The following is a 23,713-nucleotide window of genomic DNA, read 5'->3' on the forward strand; positions in this document are numbered from 1 at the left end:
TTAATCAAGTTCTCTATATCTTAAATTAAACCAGTTAGATAATACATTTTATTCCTGACCATATATCCTGAAGTATCAATTTCATATAATCCTCCAGAATGCATCCCAAATCCACAGGATAATTTTGTGTGTTGGATCCATACTCTAGCATATGGACAGTAAATCCAGTTCCTTCCTCTGACATGTAGGTCCACTTACTGTTGATTTCAGTGCAATTCTCAACTCCCATTGATGCCCATTGATTTCCTTCCTCATAAAATACAGGTTCAACTCTGAAGAAAGCCAATGGAAATTGTACCTGCTAATATTAGGTATTATACAAACACATAGCAAGACAGAATCACTGCCTGACAGAGATTAGTTTATATTAATACATTTTAAGGCCAGGAAGGACCAAAATGATCATTTATTCTGACCTTCCACATAACATAGGCCATAGAACCTCCCCCAGTAATTTCTGCATCAAGCCCATACCTGCTGTGTGAGCTATCGCATCTCTTTTAGAAAGGTATCCAGTCTTGGCTTAAAGACTGTGAGTGATGGAGAATCCAGCACATCCCTTGGCAAATTGTTCCAATGGTTAATTACCCTCATTCTTAAAAATTTGCATTTATGGTCCTCCATTCAGCAAAGCATTCAGGCACGTACTTAAATCCCACTGACTCCAGCGGAGACACACCAGTTATGTGCTGGTGTAACACAGTGAAGAATCAGGTCCTGGGTGTCCTGCCCTCTACAGTTCCCACTTAAACAACTTCTTTAGAGATGCTGTTACAAGATGGTGACACCTGGCATGCTTAAACCTAGAGAAACATGGGCTGAGTTGTGCATCTTTGCTTCAGGGAGCAGCCTGTTTTGTCTCTGTGTTTTGTTCTTTTGTGTTAGGGTTCTGGATTCTAAGAAATAAAGTAGTGTTACGCGGGAACCTTTCAGCAAGAGTATTTTATGTTTTTATATATTTTCTCTGTGTATGCTCTGAACATAACTATGGTAGTATGTAATACAGAGAGAAGTAGGCAGTTATTCAACACCAGAAACTAATCCACTATATTTATTAACAGTACAATCTTGTACAAAAGATGTATTTCCCCCCCTAAGGAGTTAATTCTCATTTAAAAATAGCTATAATGGAAGAATTCACCAAGAATCTTAGAAGTATGGTTACTTTGCAATAAAAATGATTAATTGGGTTTCTTTCAAAGATAGCAAAATGATACAAGAGGCATCTAACCCTATAACTTGTTTGTCTAATCATTAAAACACATCTTACACATTTTAAATATAGTAATGCTATTCAGCCTCTGAAAGATTGTATTACAGGAGTGGGTGGGTGAGGTTCTGTGGCCTACAATGTGCAGGAAGTCACATCATGCTGGTCCCTTCTGACCTTAAAGTCTATGAGTCTGTGAGCTAATTCATATGGGGACAGATAGTACATAGGGCCCAGTCCATGATTTCCTGCTGTACCCAGAACTCCCAGTGGGAATTTGGGAGAACAAGGAGAATGAGGTACTGGACCCCCTACTGCACCAGGCAGAATTTGCTTACTCAGTAACCCTATAAAATGTACGGCTATCTAGGGCTTTACTGTGACTGTTAGCCATGGCATTGCAATATGGTAGTGCAAAGCCACAAAAACCCAGTGGGAGCACGTAAGACACTGTGCCACTTGGGATGACCCAGTGAGCAGAGGGAGTGCACCCACTGGCATGAACCATAAGGGGTGCAAAGTACACTCCCTTGCATGGTTGCCCTGGAGATTGCCTAACCCCTGCTTCCTTTGGGGTGATTAGTGACCTCAGGGAGGGTCCTGTGTATTCATGGGAGTGTGAGGACTAAAAGTGTGACAGCCCCTGCATGAGAAACACCAGGCGGGTGGGTGGGACTTCTTGACCCATCATCCTGCCTTGGGTGGCTGCACAGACACCAGTCACAATCTGGCCCTTAATTGGGGTAAGAGAGAAGATTCAATTCAGTGCAGTTAATCTAAATGGAGGACAAACACTACTCTTAGGGCTTGACTACACACAGGTGTTGCACTGATTTAACTAAAGGGGTGATGTTTAGTTAAATTGGTGCAACTGTATGTAGGGACACTACACTAGTCTGGGGCAAACTAAACCGATGTAAAGCAGGTTTAAACTGACTGTAAGAGTGTCCATGCACAAAGTTAATAAAATCAGTGCAACGTCATCCCTTTGGATAAACCAGTGCAACTCCTGTGCTCAGAGCAGGGCCTAGTGGGCCTGAGCCACCACTGTCCTGCTGCTTGCGTAGTCATTCACGCCAGTGTGAAGCAAGTATTGCTCACTGCCACAGTATGCAGCAGGGATTTGTTTGAAAACTAAAATTTCCAGCTGTGGCTGGCCTTTGTGTATTGTAGTGTTCTGGCTTGTGTGTATTGTAGTGTCTAATGTTTTAATGGCTTCCCCATACACTGATTATTTTTAAAGTAATCCAGAAAATGAAGGTGGCATATTCCCCTAAGCCTCTGATTATCTAATTGACATATTTCTGTTTCCACTAGGGTGTGTTATCTGAACAGATTCCTCTGTATAAACAAATGTCTCATTAAATGATATAGGGCCAAACCCTGGTCCAGCCCGTAGTCACTGCACAAGGTTTCAGCAGCTCCATGGTGCTGCCAAGGTATGAACCCATGGATCCCAAGGTTGTAGAAGTTCTTCCAAAGCGTTTGTGTGACCACTATCCTCCTCCTAAGTGCAGTCCATGAGCTTGTGGCTATCTATGGCAGTCAGGGTACTGAGGAATGGTATTAAAGGAGACCAGGCTGCCCTAATGTCCAAGGTGGAAATGGGCTCCTCACCAACTCAGTAGGTGACATGGCCCATGGAGAGCCATCAGCTGGGGAGAGACAGACATCCCCTCCCTGCCACAGAGCACCCAATAGAACATAGTGTGTCACTGAGTCCATCCCCCTGAAAATACCACAGGGATCCAGGTCCAGACCCTCTCTTCTACTCCTACAGGATCTCCAGTCTGTGGCACACATGGGAGGGAGGAATGTGGGGCTTTAAAAAGGGTGAATGGGCACGGAGTTCATTAGCACAACCATCCAGTTTCCTGAGCAGCTCCACGTGGGCTGGCTCCAGAGCAAGTACAGATGCCCTCCTCCCCCATTCTCAGGATCAGGTAGCCCAGCCCTCCCCACCACCCCCCGCTCACATTATGAGGCAACGAGAGACTACTGTGCCCCTTACTAAGACATGACTGGAGCCCAGAATTTGTCCCATGTGTAGGCCTGCCTTGACATGAGTAATTGGACATGGGTCAGGCCTCATTTCTTAGAAGACAAGAGGTAGATGGATCAGCAGAATGTTAGTACTAGCTAAGATAAGGGGGAACAGCCAGGGAACCATTCACAATGTCTAAGACAAGCATGGAACAAAAGATGTGGTAAAGAGTAAACTATGCATGGAGAGTGTGTAGACAGAGCATGCTGTACAGGGATTGGTTACTACAAGCCAGTTCCAAAATGTGTGATGTGCTGCAATGTAATGTGTAAATGCATATAAAGGAAGAGGTTTGCTGTGTAACTTTAAATGCATGGTATGCCCTAGACCCACTCCGAATCTTGAGTCTGATCAACTCAGCATTGTTTTGCTGTATGCTGAATAAAGGAATCTGAGTGATGAGGCTGGAACTGGAATGAGTTCTTGGAAAACCAAGTGGAAGAGGTCTCAGGGGAACCCCAACACAATGATGCTGTCACTTGGATCCTCTCATCTGGAGCAGGTAATGTACACAGCCCTTAGTGTGAGTGTCGCAACCTAGTATTAAGGGAAAGTGCATTGGAAGGGGTTAAGAGTTTAAATATGAGGAAGAACCACACTGGAGAAGTGGGTTAAATCTAAGGGCCAACCCTATACTGCCCACAGAAGTATTAGGGGGAGACTGGGACCAGGTTCAAAAGGAATTCCAGAGAGTGGTATTAGATGTAAAAAAAGAGAATCCTTGGCAGAACACAGCAAATGTCCAGTGAATCCAATAAATAAATAAATTATTGGTAGAGCATAGCAAAGGTCTGTAAATTTTCAAAAAATAGAACCAATTGGTGGCCATGACAAAAATAGTATCTAGTTTTGTTTTGTTTTTATCCTAAGGCAAAGAAAACCCAGATCAAAGCAGCAAATTTACACAAATTATTTGTGGTGGCTAAAACTTTACCAGCAAAATGTGCCATCTTGAGGAATAAATGCAAAAAGCATAAAAAGCACATTAAAATTATAATTAAGAAAACAGACTAAATGGAAAAGATCCCTGAATGGTCAAGGAGAAAACAATGTCTCTTTCCTATCCACGGTAAAAAGCAGCCCTCGTTCAAGGACTGCATTTAGTAAGCACAGCTTTGCAGGCAAAATATACTCAGTTAAAAAATAACTGCTAAAAACATAAAAAACAAGCTTAAAGATGCCAAAAAAGACAGCTGAGAAATGTTATTCTGAGAAATAAAATAGAATAGTTACAGTCCCAAAACTTGGTAGCAAGTAAAATCGTAAAAGTATCTTAACCAATGAAAAACCAAAGTAATTTTAAAAAAAAGTATGGGTAGTTTAAAAGGAGCTTTGGCAACTGTAGAGCTCAGAGGGGACTAAATAGTCCGGGGAAGGGGGAGTAATACCCTGTTAAAGAGGGTATTTAAGCCCTGGTCTACACTAGGACTTTAGGTCGAATTTAGCAGCATTAAATCGATGTAAACCTGCACCCGTCCACACAATGAAGCCCTTTTTTTCGACTTAAAGGGCTCTTAAAATCGATTTCCTTACTCCACCCCTGACAAGTGGATTAGCGCTTAAATCGGCCTTGCCGGGTCGAATTTGGGGTACTGTGGACACAATTCGACGGTATTGGCCTCCGGGAGCTATCCCAGAGTGCTCCATTGTGACCGCTCTGGACAGCGCTCTCAACTCAGATGCACTGGCCAGGTAGACAGGAAAAGAACCGTGAACTTTTGAATCTCATTTCCGGAGACTGCAGGAACTGTGGGATAGCTATCCACAGTGCAACACTCCGGAAGTCGACGCTTGCCTCGGTACTGTGGAAGCACTCCGCCAAGTTAATGCACTTAATGCACTTAGAGCATTTTCTGTGGGGACACACACACTTGAATATATAAAAACGATTTCTAAAAAAACGACTTCTATAAATTCGACCTAATTTCGTAGTATAGACATACCCTAAGTGTTAAAAGGGTGTTAAAAATAGAATGTTAGGTTTAATAATACAGCCCACTTATGGCAGTGTAACTGGTGCCTGGTGAAATCCTTAGCAATCAAACAAATCGTGCAAAGGGGAGGTCAGATTGTGACAACTATTACCCCCCTGCTTTCCGCCCCCCCCAAGATGCCTTCACAGCCATTCTGAAGGAAATGGGCCTTTCCCAGTAAATGGGTCTGTAAATAATTAATTGTGCAGGCTGCTGCAGGTACAAAAATAATCTAATGTAAATTATTTGACTACAGACAATTTATTTAAAACCACTAAAGGAAATGGGGATTTCTATATGGCTTAACTGGTTCCATATATACTAATAATGATGTGACCTGGAGTCTCTCTCTCTCTCACCAATAGAAGTTGGTCCAATAAAAGATGTGACCTCACCCCTCTTGTCTCTCTAAAATTGGTATGTTACTCTAAAACCATGCTGACACAGAGCTGCTGTGGGAACATAACCAAGTATTTCAACAAAAAAATAGCAGCAAAAGTACTGTATCCATTCAATGAGCAAAACCACGGACTCATTAATAAAGCTTTCTTAACTGTATGTAATATACATAATGTAATTACTTTTTTAAAAGTATGGCATTAAGTCAATGTTTTCTAATAATATTATATGTAATGTGTAGAAAATACTTGCTGTAAAAAGTAAATGCATTCTTAAGTAAAATGGAGCAAGGAAATGTGTCGTCTTTTATCACCGCAAAAAAAGTTAAACATTTGGTACAAGACAGGTGATACCTGCTGGTGCAAAGTAAAAAAATTAGCAAGGGCCCAATACCATGAAGTTAAATATAAAACCGCTGCAACCCATACAATGAGGAAGAAGTTTGTTTTCCCTCCTCAAATACTGTTGCAAAACAATGAAATGTCTGGAAAGCTCCAGACTTGTATGGCTGTTTGCAGCTGGGGAATATTTACATGTACAGGTGTAACGTCTTATAAACAGAGTTGTTGGCATGTGGGCTCACTCTGGGGGAATGGTCTCCAAATTGCACAGTAAGGTTGAGATACTGGGATGTTGGTAAAGTAAAAGCTGCCTATGGTGTGATAACAAGTATTGCATAGTGGCTGAAGTGAACAACTTTTGATATGGACCCAGGGAATGTTATTTTAATTGGCCTATGTTGTGTTTAACACCTAAACTTCCTGTGGTAATTCCTTAAAAAAATTATATTTTGTGCGCCTGATTTATAATGTACTTAAAATAAAAGCAAAGTGAAAATTACAAAAGAGTGCTTTAAAGGCAGAGAAAATTTATAATGTGGAATTACACCCTGGTAAACTACGCCATAGGAGATGAGCTTGCACTACCTGGCTCGCACTTTAAGCCTAGTATTAACGCTGCTTCAAATAATTACAGCTACTGTGGTCTTCAGACTGTGTTGCTGGGTAGTGAATTTAAAAAACAAAGCACAGGAAAGCAGGAAAATAATGCAAATGAAAGGAAATGCAAATATATAAAACAAAACTAAAGCACACTCTAAAGCAAGAGCAGTGGGATGTAAGCCTGGCTTGACATGAGTAATTGGACATAGGTGATGCCTCTTTTCTTGGGAGACAGGATTAGGGAGGTAAATGGATCAGCAGGCTGGAAACAAAATGTCTGTACTTGCTAAAATAAGGGGAACACCTAGGGAACCATTTACAATGGACAAGGTAACAATGGTTGAGATAAGCCTGAAATGTAAGATGAGGTAAAGAGTAAATTGTGCATGGACAGTGCATGCTGTACAGTGGTTGGTTCCTACAAAGTGACCAGCCAATCCCAAAACATGTAATGAAATGTATATAAAAGGAAGAGGTTTACTGTGTAATTTTAGGTGTGTCGTATGCCCTATACCCACCCACTATGCTTTAGTCTGATCAACTCAGAGTAGCTTTGCTATATGCCAGATAAAGGAACCTAAGTGATGTGACTGGAATAGAACTGAGTTCTTGGAAAAACGAGCGGAAGACGTTTCAGAGGAATCCTAACACTAAGTGGCAAAGAGTCCTGTGGCACCTTATAGACTAACAGACGTATTGGAGCATAAGCTTTCATGGGTGAATACCCACTTCATCGGATGCATGACTAAGTGATTAGTATTGTCCACTGCATCCTGACATCTAGGGGAAATATTTCCTGCTCTGTAGGAATGAGCTTATGTACACAGGTTTATGAAATGAGGGATGAATCTAATACTGTTTGTGATGTTGCACTCCATATGCTTTTATGAAAATATGCTAATGAGTGTGAATATAATGTAATTGGAATATGTTTCACGCAAAAGGTCTCTTGTAAGGTATCATTACAAAGCTTATAATCTACTGAGTGTGTTCACCCTATTTGTATGAATGTATCATTCTTGTATCTGAAGCTAGAAATATGAAATATTACTCTGAACTCCTTTTGTAACTATTCAGCGTGTGGACCATTAATAGTGGCTTGGAATCTTGATGGCTCCCATCAACTAGGACAATTGGTGGTAAATGGCTCTGTTTACTTGCAAGCCTCAACTGCATACATGCAGGCCAGTCCTGGAGGAATGGAGGGGGGCTCACAGGACATGTGACCATGTCACCTGGTACTGGAATCCATCTTAAACCTGGTGCTTTTCATTTTAGAAGGAGGGTGGGAACCCAGAGCGAGACAAAGGATTCCCGCCTTTTGCCAAAGCTATAAAAGGGGGTGGAACAGAACAAAGGTTTTCATGAGAAATCCCCTAGTTGCCACCTGAGCTGGAGCTAACGAGAACTGTACCAGGGGAAAGGATTGGGCCCAGACTAGGAAGGAGTCCAGACTGTGAAAGAAGCTTATTGGAATATCTCTGAAGGTGAGAATTTATCTGTAATCAGTTTCTTAATGTATTAGGCTTAGACTTGCTTGGTAACTTACTTTGTTCTGTCTGTTATTACTTGGAACCACTTAAATCCTACTTTTTATACTTAATAAAATCACATTTGCTTATTAATTAACCCAGAGTAAGTAATTAATACCTGGGGGAGCAAACAGCTGTGTATATCTCTCTATCAGTGTTATAGAGGGCGGGCAATTTATGAGTTTACCCTGTATAAGCTTTATAGAGAGTAAAAGGGATTCGTTTGGGGTTTGGATCACATTGGGAGCTGTCTGGGTGCTGGAGACAGGAGTACTTCTTAAGGTGTTTTCAGTTAAGTCTGCAGCTTTGGGGTGCGAGGTTCAGACCCTCGGTCTGTGTTGGAGCAGACTGGTATGTCTGGCTCAACAAGGCAGGGCTCTGGAGGACCAAACTGGCAGAGAAAATGGGCTCAGAGGTAGTCTCAGCATCTTAGGTGACAGTCCCAAGGGGGTCTCTGTGACTGAACCCATCACACTATCTGCTTTAGTCACTCTGTAAAGCAGGGAGTCTGCAGCTGCTCGCTGAAGTTATAGCAATTCTGATATTTGCTGTGTTTATGTTTTGTAAGAGTTACTATTCTGTGCTAAATTTAAAAGAGAAATCAGGGACTCCTACTAATGAATTAGGCATTGAGATATTCACTGTAACTCCTGCTTTGATTAGGTGGATTGTGAGAAGCAGAGCAGGGTTTAGCAGCTTTAACTCCTTCCCAGTTCAAGTCTGAAAAGTAAAACTGTAAAACCCTAGACAATTTGCTAACAATCCTGTCACTTCATCCATTCTCAATAACATCTAGCCAGCTCTGACAACACGTTACACATATAACAGGCTCCTGTCCATCTCCTCAGCACCCCAGGGTTTTTGTGGTGTCTAGGCCTTGTGCTGGCTCTCCGTGCCAGGGTGAATTTCACCCACAATTGACTGAATACAGTGGAGTAAAATTTGGCTCAGAGTACTTGACATTTTTAGGAAGTATCATCAAAAAATAGCTTTTTTTAATAGTCTTTAGTAATGGTAGTAGCCAGTAATAAAAAAAGCATGAGGTAAACATCACAGACCAGATTTTCAAAGGCATTTAGGTGCCCAGAGCCCAGGCTCCAGCCCAAGCTCAAATGTCTACACTGAAATTTTACCACCCTGCAGCCTGAGCCCCCTAAGTCAGCAGACACAGGCCAGCCATAGGTGTTTAATCACAGTTTAGACATACCCTTGAGTTTCTCACTGCCACTTTAGGCACCTACATTTAAAATTTAAATCCTCAAACCCCTCACTTCAGCTGCTGCCTAACCCTGTAAGCATCTACATTTCTGCTGACGGGCAATTACACACAGCCATCTAAGTCCTGACATCATCAAGCAGCTCGGCATCTAACTCATTGGTGGGATTCACAGAATAAGTATTCCCCTGCCTGTTTCACCTCTGGGGCTTGAGCTGGTATGTGCATTCAGCGGCTGCCATAGAGCACATCTGCTGGATTGGGCCCCAAACAAAACAAAAGAGGAGGAGATGCTGGTGCCACTACTTCCTTTTTACCCAATAGCCCTAACCACTGGGCTATTGCATAAAAGGGGGACATTACCACCGCCGCCTCCTCCTCCTCCTCAGTTTTCCTTGGAAAAGGGCTGACTTGGTTTAGATCCCTAACTCCAGGAGAGGGTTTACAGCTGTGAATCACAAGTGGAAGGAGATGCTTCCCTCTGGCCCAGACTTAGATGCCTAACTCCCTTTGGGGGATGGGATTTAAGGGGCTCCCCACTCAGCTTGCTGGCTTCTGTGAATCCCTTTTTTGACGCCTAACTCTCCCCATTGTATAGGGAGCCTGGATGCTTAAGTTAGGTGCTGCAATGTGCAGTCTACATCCCCCTAGTGAATCCCACCTCTAAAAACCTTTGAAAATCTACAGCTAAATTCTCCTAACAAACAAGCATCAATATGTGTACATATAATAAAACTACTTCTCTAGGATTTTTTCATCCAACAATCTCAAAGTGCTGAACTAATATTAGCTAAGCCTTACAGCACTCCTTTGATGTTTGCAGTGTTGTTGTAGCCATGTTGATCCCAGGATGTGAGAGAGACAAGTCTGAAGAAGAGCTTGAAAACTTGTCTCCTTCACCAACAGAAGTTGGTCCAATAAAAGATATTACCACACCCACCTTGTCTCTCTCAACAGGCTTTTGGGGCAGGGAAGTACTATTGCAGGTATAGAAGAAAAGATGAGTAGAGAGAAGCACACAGAGAGTACGTGATTTACCCAAGGACACATGGCAACCCCTGGCAGAACTAGGAATGGAACTATTAGGTCTGTGTCAACCTTCCTCTCCAACCACTAGGTGAGATCATCTCCCATTTTATAAGGAACAACACAGCTCATAATCAACCTAACTTCCCAAATATTCAAACTATGAAAATTTGACAGTTCGCACTGAACGGGAGTAGTTTTGGGCAGGCCTAGCAGTGCAGTGCTAATTAGAAAATCCATTATCATGAATCAGGCTCAGCAAGAGACCGGTGCTTGTGGATTTCACTTCTTGGTGAAATGCTAGAAGCTCCATGTTCAGAATGCTGATGTGAGTACACGACAACCAGGAAATGATTGCAGACCTTGTTCTTGAAGTCTCAGGGCTCAGTGAAATGCTTTTATTTAACTCTTACATGGACAATAACATGAACGAAAATGGATTCACCATCTGACTCAGACACAACCCCAACTGCTGTCTGTCTCCATATCTCACTAGCCTACTTCCTCCTAGATACTCAAATGTTTACTTGCCAAATAGGTGAAAGTGAGCAGAGCTAAAACTACTGTGGTGATGTGCAATTTTCCGTAGATAGGTGTGCAGACTACTTCCATTCTGCCAGAGAAAACATTCATGACTGAAAGCAATGACAATTTTGGATAGCAGTAGGGTGACCAGACAGCAAATGGGAAAAATTGGGATGGGGGTGGGGAGTAATAGACCCTTATATAAGACAAAGCCCCAAATATCGGGACTGTTCCTATAAAATCAGGACATCTAGTCACCTTAGATAGCAGACAGCTGCATTAGTGGAAGCAGAAAAGTTTCTTGTCACTCTTTCTAGTGCCAAAATATCTTTGGGCATTTGGATTGGCAGGAGAACCCTCAGCAGGATTAGATTTTAACAGCATGTGGCACTGATTGTGTGCTGGGGAGCAGATGGGACAATACCTAAGAACAGAGGGGCAGCTCATTTTTGGAACTTAGAAAAGAATGTCTTAGATATACAGGCCCCTTTTCATCTCTAAATAGAACTGAAAATCAACACACAGGATTGGGGAATCATTGGCTTGTCACTGAGGTGGACAATCCAGGAGCTTCCCATTTTATAAGGTCGATACCTGTGGTGGTATGAAAACGCTGGTGCCTGGAGAAAGTTTCCGTATCCACCATAGTCTAGGGCAGGGGTTCTAAACCTTGTTCTTTCTGAGGCCCACCCCAACATTCTATAAAATCTTCACAGCCCACGTGCGCCACAACAAATGGTTTTCTGCATATAAAAGCCAGGGCTGGCATTAGGGGGTAGGGAAATTGCCTGCGGCCCCAGGTCATAGGGGCCCTCATGAAGCTACATTACTCAGGCTTCAGCCCTGGGTTGCAGGGCTCAGGGCACCAGCCTTCAGCCCCATGCAATGGAGCTTTGGCTTTCTGCCCCGGGCCCTAGCGAGTATAACGGTGGCCCTGTTTGGCCGACCCCCTGAAACCTGCTCATGGTCCCTCAGGGGCCCCGGACCCCTGGTTGAGAACCCCTGGGCTAGGGTCAAGGGACAGGCCACTGCTTTTGGATCAGAGGGCTTAGGGGATGGAGGTCTGTTATTGTGTCAAAGGCTTACAAAGCTGGAAGAGAGGTATTGTAAACTTAAGTTATTATAATGTTGTCTGAGCAGGAATGCCCTGAGGAGGCATGCTCCACCCCCAAGCACCTGGGCCAGTGAATGCACCAAGGACTGTGCACTGAGATATGTGCCTAAGTTCACCCACTGGCCTGAGACAGGAGGGTTTGGCAACAGAGATGGGCCAAGAACAAAGGCTTCACTTCAGGAGAATCTAGCACAGGGGTCAGCAACCTTTGGCACGCAGCTCATCAGGGTAATCTGCTGACGGTCCGTGAGACATTTTGTTTATATTGACCATCTCGAGGCCCGGCCCCCTGCAGCTTCCAGTGGCTGCAGTTCGCTGTTTCCGGCCAATGGGAGCTGCAGGAAGTGGCAACCGAGCCCGCACCACTTCCCACAGCTCCCATTGGCCAAGAACAGCGAACCGCAGCCACTGGAAGCTGCGGTGGGCCGTGCCTGCGGATATTCAACGTAAACAAAATGTCTCATGGCCCACCAGCAGATTACCCTGATGGGCTGTGTGCCGAAGGTTGCCAACCCCTGATCTAGTGAGATTTGAGAGCTGTGAAGGTGCCCACCGGGTTGTCTCTGGGGAAGTAAGCTTAAGGTTTCCTCAGCTTGGGGTGGGGTGGAGGAGAGTTTCTGAAGCTTGAAGGTGAGGGAGGGGGAAGAAGGCAGCAGGCTGGACACCATGTGTGAGTCCAGGGCAGAGGGTTGACAACTAAGGGGTTACAGACTTGTTACTGGGGAATCAGCTCAGAATGCAAATGCCACAGCTCAGAAGGGGGATCCTCGACCTGTTACCATAGGGAACTGAGTTTCCACAGCAGAAAGAGGTGTGCCACATGGGGAGGGGAGTGGGACTGGGAGGATCTGCAGCTTGGAAGGTGGTGCGGGGAATGCCTGAATATTGGGCAATCCATGTGATTGCTCCTTGCCTCCATTCTACCACTTGGCCTCATGGATTCCTACTGGTACCCCCAGAGCTTCTTTTACAGTACAGCGCAAGAAACAGCCCAAGTTATACACACTCAGCTTATGATGTTTTCCCGCACAGGCCTGGGGACGGAAGAATCTGGAGGAGCCCAGCTGGTTCCTCACTCATCCCCACCAGCTCCACAGAACCTGAACCCTATGGAGGGGTTCCCTCTCATCCTGCAAAAGGAGAATTGTGGCTGTCATAAATAGAAAGGAAAGGGTAACCACCTTTCTGTACACAGTGCTATAAAATCCTTCCTGGCCAGAGGCAAAACCCTTTCACCTATAAAGGGTGAAGAAGCTAAGATAACCTCGCTGGCACCTGACCCAAAATGACCAATGAGGGGACAAGATACTTTCAAATCTGGAGGGGGGACGACAAAAGGTTTTTTCTGTCTGTGTGTTGCTTTTGCCCGGGAACAGATCAGGAATTCAGCCTTACAACTCCTGTTAAGTTAGTAAGTAATCTAGCTAGAAATGTGTTAGATTTCCTTTTGTTTAATGGCTCATAAAATAAGCTGTGCTGGATGGAATGTATATTCCTGTTTTTGTGTCATTTTGTAACTTAAGGTTTTGCCTAGAGGGATTCTCTATGTTTTGAATCTGATTACCCTGTAAGGTATTTACCATCCTGATTTTACAGAGGTGATTCTTTTACCTTTTCTTTAATTAAAATTCTTCTTTTAAGAACCTGATTGATTTTTCATTGTTCTTAAGGTCCAAGGGTTTGGGTCTGTGTCCACCTATACCAATTGGTGAGGATTCTTATCAAGCCTTCCCCAGGAAAAAGGGTATAGGGCTTGGGGGGATATTTTGGGGAAAGACATCTCCAAGTGGTCTCTTTCCCTGTTTTTTGTTTAAAATGCTTGGTGGTGGCAGCATATGGTTCAAGGAGAAGGCAAAGTTTGTACCTTGGGGAAGTTTTTAACCTAAGCTGGTAAGAATGCAGGTCCCCACATCTGTACCATAGAGTTCAGAATGGGGAAGGAACCTTGACAGTGGCATAGAATGGGAATTCCTACAGTCCATGAGGGCAGGCTCCCTGCCATGAGCCCATAAAGAGGGGAGCATGGGGCCCTTAGCTATTGTCATATCCTCATTAAGGGCTATATTAATAATACATAATGCTTACATAGCCCTTTTGATCCCTAGATCTTAAAACGCACTCAAAAAGAAGGTAAGACTCAAACAGAGACACCGTGACTTGACCAAAGTAGCACCACAGGTCAGTGACAGAGTCAAACCCCAGGCACTCCTGACTCCCAGGCCTTTGCCTGCTCCCCTAGAGCTCACTACCTCCTTTGACAATGTTCAGACACCAGTGGTGATGACTGCAATCACTGCGACCATGCCAAGCCTGAACTTTTCCAACAGAGCCTTTCTGGAGCTCTCTGCACAAACCACAAATTACCTGAAACCCTGTTTAAAAGCAAAGAGCCCCAAATTTGTTTTATTGTGCTGACAACTTAAGCAAGGGTGGGTGGGATTTTGTTGCTCCCAAACAACACCACTGCAACTTTTGGATTAATAAGCATGCTAAATGTCAATACAAGGGGAAAACTGTTGAGAAAGTTATATTAAACAGAAAATAGGGGTCAGAACTGAATAATCATACAGAAAAAAAATCTGTAATCTTAGCTGCCTAATGTGGAACAGTGCTGGAAAGTTTCATGTCTGTCTTCATTTTCTAAGAATGGCCATAAATTGGAAGTGTGGAAATACTGTAGACTGGAGACTTGTTAGTGGAAAACTCAAGTGAGAAATATAATAATCTTTGCACTTAGACCTCTCTTTCCATCTGTAGATCTCAGAGAGCATCACTATCACACCAGACATGGGGAAACAGGTTAAGAGGCTTGCTCAAAGTCACCCGTGAGTCAGCAGCAAAACTGGAACTTTAACCCGCCAGCCCTATATTTTGGCCATTAGGCCACAGCTGCTCCTACTGTGAAAACCAGTACAATAGAAAAGTGTTCTCCAGATTGTACCCTTAGGCTTGCACATGGAGGGTCCCCTCCCACATTGAAATGAGGCTCAGCTGCCCACAGAGCACCATCTCTCCTTTTCTTCCCCAGAACCTTGCACAGGGCCTGGCTTTTCCACCCAGTCCAAGGCCTGTGCAGGGGAGTGGCTACGTGGATGCACATTATCTCCGTTCTACTCCCATGGACAATCCCCAGAGAGAAAAATCCAGCCTCAGGCAGCATTATCCTTCTGTGAAGCTCCTGGTATCCTCCCATGACTCTGGAGCCACTGTAGAAAGGCAGAGGTTCTGATACCATGGTGCCAATGGAGCAATCCTAACAGAGAGCCAAGGGGGGCTGCTGGGGCCAGTGCAGAGGCAGAGGGTCTCCATGTGGATAGCTCTGCCCTTCCACAGATCTACCAAGGCTGGGATCAGCCCCACTGTCTGATGGAACAACACATGGAGAACTTGGTGAGAAGATTGTTGTAAGATTCTCTCCCCCTGATATCCCTCCCACCAGCTTTTCCTTGGGAGGGGTGACCTAGGCCATGGGAGTTAGGACTTGAACATTTTCATAACATTAGTCAGTGACTGAAGTATGTTTCCCAAGTGAAAAAGAGTTTTGTGTAACTGGCACTGTCTAGAAGCTGCTGCACGGGCTGACCTTTCCATACAAAGTACATCTGTCTTCCAAATTAACACTTCTCCTTTAAGAACTTATTGTGTTGTTTAAATGCCTTCCACTTATTTAGTTCCCAGCTCTGCCCTCATGGGGGGTGGGAGGGGAAGGGGAGAGAGGGAACTATGAGGTCATGTTTTAGTCACATGTCTGCTGCAGCATCTGTCAACTGTGATACAATTACTAAGACATAACTGTGCATTTATGACATTCAAACCTGCTAAGCAAAGCCTCTCCTCCTCTGGTGTATTAGCCAGTTCTATACTTAGGGATCATCTTAAAAGTTGTCTAAGCTAACCAAGGATATGAACCATAATGCATCAGTTTATTTTAGAAGTTACTTATTATATTAAGTACGTCATTGTAAACTGAAAATCACGCTCTGACCCTTGTGCTAGTTAAATCTGTTCCTGTGAAATGCTTCAGGACAGTCTCTGATCTTTAGTAGCATGGTCTGTGGTGCTCCAAGCACTAAGATCTACCTACAGACTCTAGCCCTGGTTGAGTTCCCATTAAACACTCAAATGCTTCTAGTAAGTGAAGGATTTTTCTTTACTGAAACTGGCAGCAAGGAAAGAGTGCAAACAGTGTAGTGGGTTAACTCTGAGAGGTTACAATAGAAGATCATACCATATGCATGGTAGAGTGATATAAAGGTTTCATTGGCTTGAGTTTGGAATGACCCTGTTACTCACTAGTAGCAAATCCACAAGTGAACTGTGCAGCTCATTGCAGTCGTGTGCCAACACCCCCTTTCTAACAGTATGTCATCATATATTCTCATTCTGCCACAGAGCCTACAGAAAACGGCAAATGTAGTGTGTTAGGCAGATGGATAGATAGATGCAACATGTCTAAATTTTGGAGTGTAACTTTCACATTAGCTTGTGTATATGTAAAATCTCAGCCACCATGTTGCAGTAACCCATCTTCTATCCTATGAGTTATAAACTAATAGATATACATTGAGTGAATCTGACTCTCCTCTCCCCTCCCATTCGTACATGATCCCTTCTGTCTCTTGACTGGGGCCCCTCCCATCCACCTTAACCTTCCTCTGTCCATCCTTTTCCCTCATAGAACACTTTATAAGGGTATGTCTATACCGCAATTCAAAACCCACAGCTGGCCCATGTCAGCTGACTCTGGCTCACAGGACTCAAGCTAAGGGGCTGTTTAATTGCAGTGTAGATGTTCAGGCTCGTTCTGGAGAACTGGGCTCTAGGACACTGCAAGGAGGGAGGATCCGAGCGTTTGGGCTGCAGCCCACATCCATACGTCTACACTGCAATTAAACAGCCCCTTAGCCTGAGCCCCATGACTCCAAGTCAGCTGGCACGGGTCAGCCACAGGTGTCTAACTGCAGTGTACATACCCCAAGGGGCTTGGCCCCTTCCTGAACAGGCCAATAAATTCACACTGCTGGCCTGCCTCTTAACATATAGTCTCTCAGAGCCGTTGGCCAATTCCTCCCTGTCTCTGGCCTACTCTCAATCTGTGCTGCCCCTCCTCTGCTGTCCAGGGGCGGGACAGTCAGGGATAGGAAGTAGGGGAGGTAGAATATAGATGGATGACAAGCTGTGGAGAGGTCTGGAGGTTTCCAAGCTGCAGGAAGTTGGGTTGGAGCAGAATGGTCTCTACCCTAGACCTGCTTAACCTTGGGCCTTCAGGACTGCTTGCAAAATCTCAGGACTTTTGTTGTGGCAGCAGCTGTCAGTGCCGCATGTATCATGTCTATATGCAGCAGCCACAACTGCAGAAGTGGCATCAAATAGATTAGAGGAAAAAGATGGTGGGTCTGGTCAAGACAGGCTGCAAAGAAGAGATCTCTTGAATTCTTGAGCCCCATTCTGGTTAGAATTCTCCAAAGTTGGGGGATAGATTATTTCCCCATGTTAAAACTTTAAAAGTACAATTGTTAGAAGTCTGTTTTCTTTTCAAATGGGAGAGAGAAAAAGGGTCTAGAGAAGATGTGGGGAAGGGAGGCACCTAAGAATAAAATCTTGGGATTTTCAGGTTCCCATTGTATTTTTTTATTGCCTTCACATTTAGAAATTAAAAGCTCCCATGCACAGGCTTGGGTTTATTGGCTGCAGTGGGAGCAGAGTCCAGCAGGCAGTCACATATGGCAGTCTCAAGACTAGTCATATGGCTGCACCACCTCAAAGAGAGGCTGCAGAGCCCCAGGGCTCCTGTAACTGCTGATAAGGGAAGGGTGGACAACGGAATCAATCCACCTCAAAGTTCTGAGTGCCTCCTTCTCCCCTGTGCCTCAGGGAGAGGGAATGGAATTGCAAGTACTTTCCTATCCCTTGTAGCTTCAAGGAGAGGGGGGAGTAAAGGCCAATCCCACCCAATGGTTCCTACTAGTTCACTAGATGGGAGGGAATGGAATGGTTAGTCTGGTAGGGTGGCCAGTCAAGAGTATAGTGGAAGGGCAGGAGTGGCAGGCTGAATTCAGTTCAGGATGGAAATCACAAACATGGGGGAACGGGTACCCTCTGAGCAATGCCAGCACACCATACACAAATGTGTAGGGCCAGCTCTGACTGGCTAAGATAGGTCTCAGAAAAGAACTGCTCCCATTGGACAGACACACATAGCACAAAAATCACCCTTATGCCTGGCAGGCTGACCTATAGTGTTCTTCTAATCCTAGAGGAAGGCCCGGTGTTGCTGCCCATATCATCTCACTAGAGCTGGTCACAATTTTTCAACTGAAACTTCTTTTTCTGATAGAATTTTTTTTTCTTTTTTTTTACAAAGTGAAAATTGTTGACAGGAAAGCATCTGCTTTTCTTAAAAAAAATAATTTTTCAACTGAGAAAACCCCCAAACTGCCCCTATTTGTTTTGTTTTCAACTAGAAATTTTTGATTTGGGGGAGTTTTCAGTGAAAAGTTTTGTTTTTTTTTTTTCAAAAAGTCAAAATTTTCCATGGGAAAAGACCTGTTACTAAGCAGCTGTATATACTGGCTCTGTGGAATCTGTGGGGCTGTTTCTTTGGCACCTGTTAAAGGGGTTAAAAAAATCACATATAAATGGGGGGGAAGAGTCTTTGTAACTGTACAGGTGACTAACCTGAATTCCTATTCCTGGGAGAGAATGGAATAGCATTTTGTGTGCACTCTGAATACTACACACAAAAGGAAATGACAGTGAAACAATACTAAGGGTCCTAAATTCACTGCTCTGTGCCTATATATTTCATATATGGCATGTACAATGCCACATATGGGATATAATCACCCCACAGAATCTAGGCAACGTGAGTGCACTCCACATTTCCTTCTCCTTTGGGGAGGCATGTGTGATTCAGATAGCATGGTGAGGGTACTTATTGCATTATCCTTAACATCTTAATCTGTGAAATGTTATGTCCTCTCGTTGGTGCTCTTCTCTTCCCTTTTGCCTCCAAGCTCCATTGTCTTCTGCATCCCTCTAAACATCTTGTCCTTAATTAGGTAGCAATTTCTTCAGGCCAGGGACTGTCTTTCACTATAGGCATATGTACATTGCAACCAGGGGGTGTTCCTGTAGCTCATGTAGACGTACCTGAGCTAGCTTTTATCTAGCTGCCTTGGATACTGGGCTGCTCAAGGATTCACCCTGGATTCCAGGCACGCTTGAACAGCCTGTGCTCAAGCCCATGCTGCTGTCAGTATCGGAGCTAGCTAGGTTAAAGCTAGCTTGAGTATGTCTACAAATATCACAATCACACCACATGGTTGCACTGTAAGACATACTATATATATGTGTTTGTACAGCACCTATGGGCCCCAACCACAGTCAAGGTCTCTGGATACTACCATTATCATATTAATTATTATACTTGTTTGCAATAGTTCATACTTTGTATCAGATAAGTGAGTTGTGCTATGCAGGGATTTGCAGATGTCAAAAATTCTCCGAGATCTCCCTTAACAGAAAAAGCATTAGAAATAAAAAGAGCATAGTAACAAATTGACACTGTGGCAAATCCTCTTCTGACAGTTTCATTCACACTCTCTCACCAAGTGCAAATTAATCTAGAATGGGAAATTCTGGGGATTTAAAGAGATATATGTAATTTAGAACTAAACAATGGGGCTCTGGGTTAAAAGAAGAATCCTATTCACAACAGGTGAAATTCATCCCTTTGTGATGGATCGTTCTCTCTCTCTCATGCAACTTTAAGCTAATGTTTCCCAACCTCTGGGGTCTAGTAATTCTGCCAGCCCCGAACATTCAAAATCATGAATCAGGCTCTAAAACAGCATGAGACTTAAAATTATACATTTTGGGTTCTTTTTATTTGTCTTCTGATTTTTTAGCCTTTGGGTTCATAATTTCAATCTTTTCTCCCCAACCACAGGGGCTAGAAACTGTCATTAAAAAAAGGAAGCTGAGATTCTTATGAAATCATATGACTCCAGGATCTGGGGCTTTAAGAAAACAACTACCATGAGACTCATGATAGAACAAGAAAGCTTGGCAATACTGAACTAGCTGAGGGAAGGTGAGGGGCAGAAGGTTGGATTTGTGTGGGTGTGGAAGGCTGAGGGACCTAAAGTTACCCACACAGACAGGAAGCATGATCTACTGGATAGGGGACTAGACAGAGACTCAGGAAACCTGAGTGCTATTCCCTGCTCTTGTGTGTCCTTGGCGAAATCATTTCACCTCTCTCCGTGCCTCTGTTTTGTCCCTGTCCTGACTGCCTCCTACTCCGTTTATATAGTTTCTGGTACAATGGCGTCTCAGTTACAGATGGGGCCACTAGGCCGTACTATAAAAAAAACAAACATCCTCCCTCTGCTGCTACCCCTGCCCCCACAAACATGCTGTTTCCTAAACACCTTCTGTTCCCTCCCCTTTTCCAGGGTGGGCCCTAACCTAGCTTGGCTGTGGGAGTAGATCACATGTACTCACCAACCAAAGCTTCTCTTCTGCATTCATGTGGCCCTCAGCTTAGCCTCAACTGACACCACTGGAAGCACTCATCTCTAGCAGCATGAAACCATCTGATGTATGGGTAAAATGGAGAGAGGGCGAGAAGCAAATATTTTGTTAAATGCCGTATACAAACATTCCAGAAGGAAATGCAACAGCAGGCTGAAGTGAGAGAACAAAGGAGAGATGGAGGCAACTATAGCAGGACATGATGTGAGGGGACATAGGAGGGAGAGGGGGGCATCAATCAAGGGAGGGCTCCAAAATTGGAATCACAGACTTATATCATTCAGAGGGGAGAAGAATGCACTCTCATGGAGTCTTGTGTTTATATTAGTGAAGGCAAGGTTGAATAAGTGTGCTGTGCCCTCGATGTGAGAAGTATTGAGGTTGTGTATGCCTGAACACCTTTTGTGCCCCTACAGTGTTCTACAGAAATAAGGCCATAGTCTTTTTCTAAACCAATATGTGTTTCTTCTGGATCCCTTTTAAAGGGCCAAATTCAGGCTTGCTGTAATCAGGTGAAACTCCACTGACTTACATCAGGGCTGATTTTTGTCCAATGGTCTATTACCATAAAGCAAGCATAGTAATAGTGTTTAGTGATTCCTACAGTAGCACTTTTATTTCCTTGAGCTCCTTGCTGTTACTTCTCTATGAGGAGCTATAGATTGCCACTTTCTGGTGATGTTTCAAGGGACACCAGCAGAAATGGATTTGAAAGCAGTATGCTTTCAGGCACCCAAATGCATTTGAAACAACTGAATTCTTGAATACCTCAACTATTGGGGTATTTCATCATTAATACAGAATTGTCATGGTATTGACAGTTGACTCAACAATAACTCTTTCTGTATGTTGTAGCTTTAAGAATTTCATTTTAAAATTAATTAATTGCTTCAGAGGCTTTTCTATGAATTCACCCCCATAGTATCTCATTGCACTCAAACGTTAAGGTAGCTTGTCCTTCCCTGAGAAGTTCAAGTATATTATCCCCATTCTACAGATGACGAACTGAGGAATTAAAGGTATATCTGCACTGCAACTAAACACCCATGGCTGGCCCGTGCCAGTGACTCGAGCTCACAGAGCTCAAGCTAAGGGGCTGTTTAATTGTGGTGTAGACATTTGGGCTTGGGTGTGTGACCCCGTGAGGAGAGAGGCTCCTGAAGCTCAGGCTCCGGCCCCAGTCCCAACATCTACACAACAATTAAGCAGCCCCACAGCCCCAGCATGAGTCAGCTGACACAGGCCAGCCACAAGTGTTTCATTTCAATGTAGACATACCATAAGCAATAAGCTTGAATGTGGGCTTGTGACAGAGATAGGAATAGAACTTTAGGTCCCGCAACCAATGCCTTAGCTATAAGACCATGCTCCCTCTATATGCATTTGGGGCCAGATTTTAAAAAAAGCTCAGTTCCCATTTAAGTACAAAATAAGTGACTAGTTTTTCAGAAGAACCCATCTGAGTTCTTTTTGACAATCTTCCCAAAATAGGACTGCTGGGCACTGAGTATTTTGGAAAATCTCGTACCTTGTTACGTTCCTAAATGGGAGCTGGGCTCTGTTGAAAATCAAGCACTTGGTTTGAGGCCTCACACAGTTACTTATGTGTTCCAAAACAGTGGATTGCCTCTGTCTATATCTATTTGTTTCATGAATTTAAATGATGCCTGTTTATGCCTGGCACTGAGCTTCCTGACAGCCATTAAAAATATAATCCATAACGATAAAGATAATAGCAAAACAGCAGCAAATTCCACCCAACATTAAACAGCCATTCAGCAAGAAAACAGAACAAAATACCATCTCCTCACCCACCAGATTCTCAAAAGAAATCTCAGGACTCCAACAACCTCAGCACTCCTCAGTCTCCTGCCCAGAATCATGAGCTCTGCAGGGCCAATACACACAGGCTATTTTGAACCGTGAGGAGCAAGAGCAGACTGAATTCCAAAGGCCTGGGGCCCTCACAGACAACACCCTTCTGGCAGCTTCCTCTCTTAGGATACGTCTACACTGTAGAAAACCCCTCTGTCAGTAAGTCTCAAAGCCTGCATCTGCAGACTCCAGCTCACGCTATGATGCTAAAAATAGGCATGTAGACATTTCCATTTGGGGTAGAGCTGAGGCTCTGAAACCCAGCGAGGAGGGTGGATCTCAGAGCCCAATCTCCAGCCTGAGTGAGAACATCTACATGACTATTTTTAGCACAGTAGTGCCAGCCCTGTGAACCTGAGTCTGTAAACCTGAGCTCTGAGCCATACTGCCGCAGGTTATTTATTTTGCAGTGTAGCCAGACACCCATATTCCAGGAGAGCTTCAGCCCTAGTCAGTGATGAGCTGCCAAAATCTTAACAACGGGTTCCCTCCTCACCCCACGAGGGGGTCATTGCCCACCCCCACCCCCTGGGACTCCTGCCCCATCCAACCCCCCCGCATTCCTTGACGCCGCACCCCAGGACCCCTGCCCCATCCACCCCCCTCCCCTGTCCCCTGACTGCCCCCAGAACCGGGCAGGAGGGTCTCGTGGGCCACCGTAGTGGGTGCCCACCCCACCCCTAAGAGCCAGAGGCACCTGCCAGGGGGTGAGGTGGGGAGTCCCGGAGGTGCTTACCTGGGGTGGCTCCCAGGAAGCATCCGGCAGGTCCCTCTGGCTCCTAAGGGTTGGGGAGCATAGCTAGGAACAGGGGGAGCGGCCTTAGGTGCTGACTCCCTGGGTGCTCCGGGGCTGGAGCACCCAAGGGGAAAATTTGGTGGGTGCAGAGCACCCACCAGCAGCTCCCCCCCCACACTCGGCCCCAGCTCACCTCTGTAACGCCTCCACCTCTGCCTCCTCCCCTGAATGCGCCGCCCCGCTCTGCTTCTCCGCCCCCCACCCCGCTGCCCAGGAATCAGCTGTTCGCGCAGGAAGCAGGGGTGGGCTGAGAAGCAGGCGGTGGCTTCCCGCTCAGGACCAGGGAGGCAGAGGTGAGCTGGGGCGGGGAGCGGTTCCCCTACTGCGGCGCGGGCGGCCCTCCTCGCGCCCCCCTCGCCCCAGCTCACCTCCGCCTCCCTAAGCCTGAGCGGGAAGCCGCCGCCTGTTTCTCAGCCCAACCCGGCTTCCAGCGCGAACAGCTGATTCCCGGGAAGCCAGGGGAGGCAGAGAAGCAGAGCGGGGCGGTGCATTCAGGGGAGGAGGCGGAGGCAGAGCAGAGGTGA

The 23,713-nt window shown here is 44.8% G+C and overlaps 1 protein-coding gene across 3 annotated transcripts in view; it reads right to left on the minus strand.

Moving 5' to 3' along the window:
- LOC144263152 (uncharacterized) overlaps positions 1-23,713 on the minus strand; it is a 48,852-nt gene that overhangs the window by 14,881 nt on the left and 10,258 nt on the right. For 2 of the 3 annotated variants that reach the window (XM_077813867.1, XM_077813868.1), the window contains exon 2: positions 20,489-20,580. The exons of the other annotated variant lie outside the window; for it this stretch is intronic. The gene's annotated coding sequence lies outside the window, so the exon portion shown is untranslated. The remainder of the gene's footprint in view (positions 1-20,488; positions 20,581-23,713) is intronic. 3 annotated transcript variants of the gene reach the window in all.

The sequence above is a fragment of the Eretmochelys imbricata genome, chromosome 3 (genome assembly GCF_965152235.1).
Source record: "Eretmochelys imbricata isolate rEreImb1 chromosome 3, rEreImb1.hap1, whole genome shotgun sequence".
Lineage (NCBI taxonomy): Eukaryota > Metazoa > Chordata > Testudines > Cheloniidae > Eretmochelys > Eretmochelys imbricata.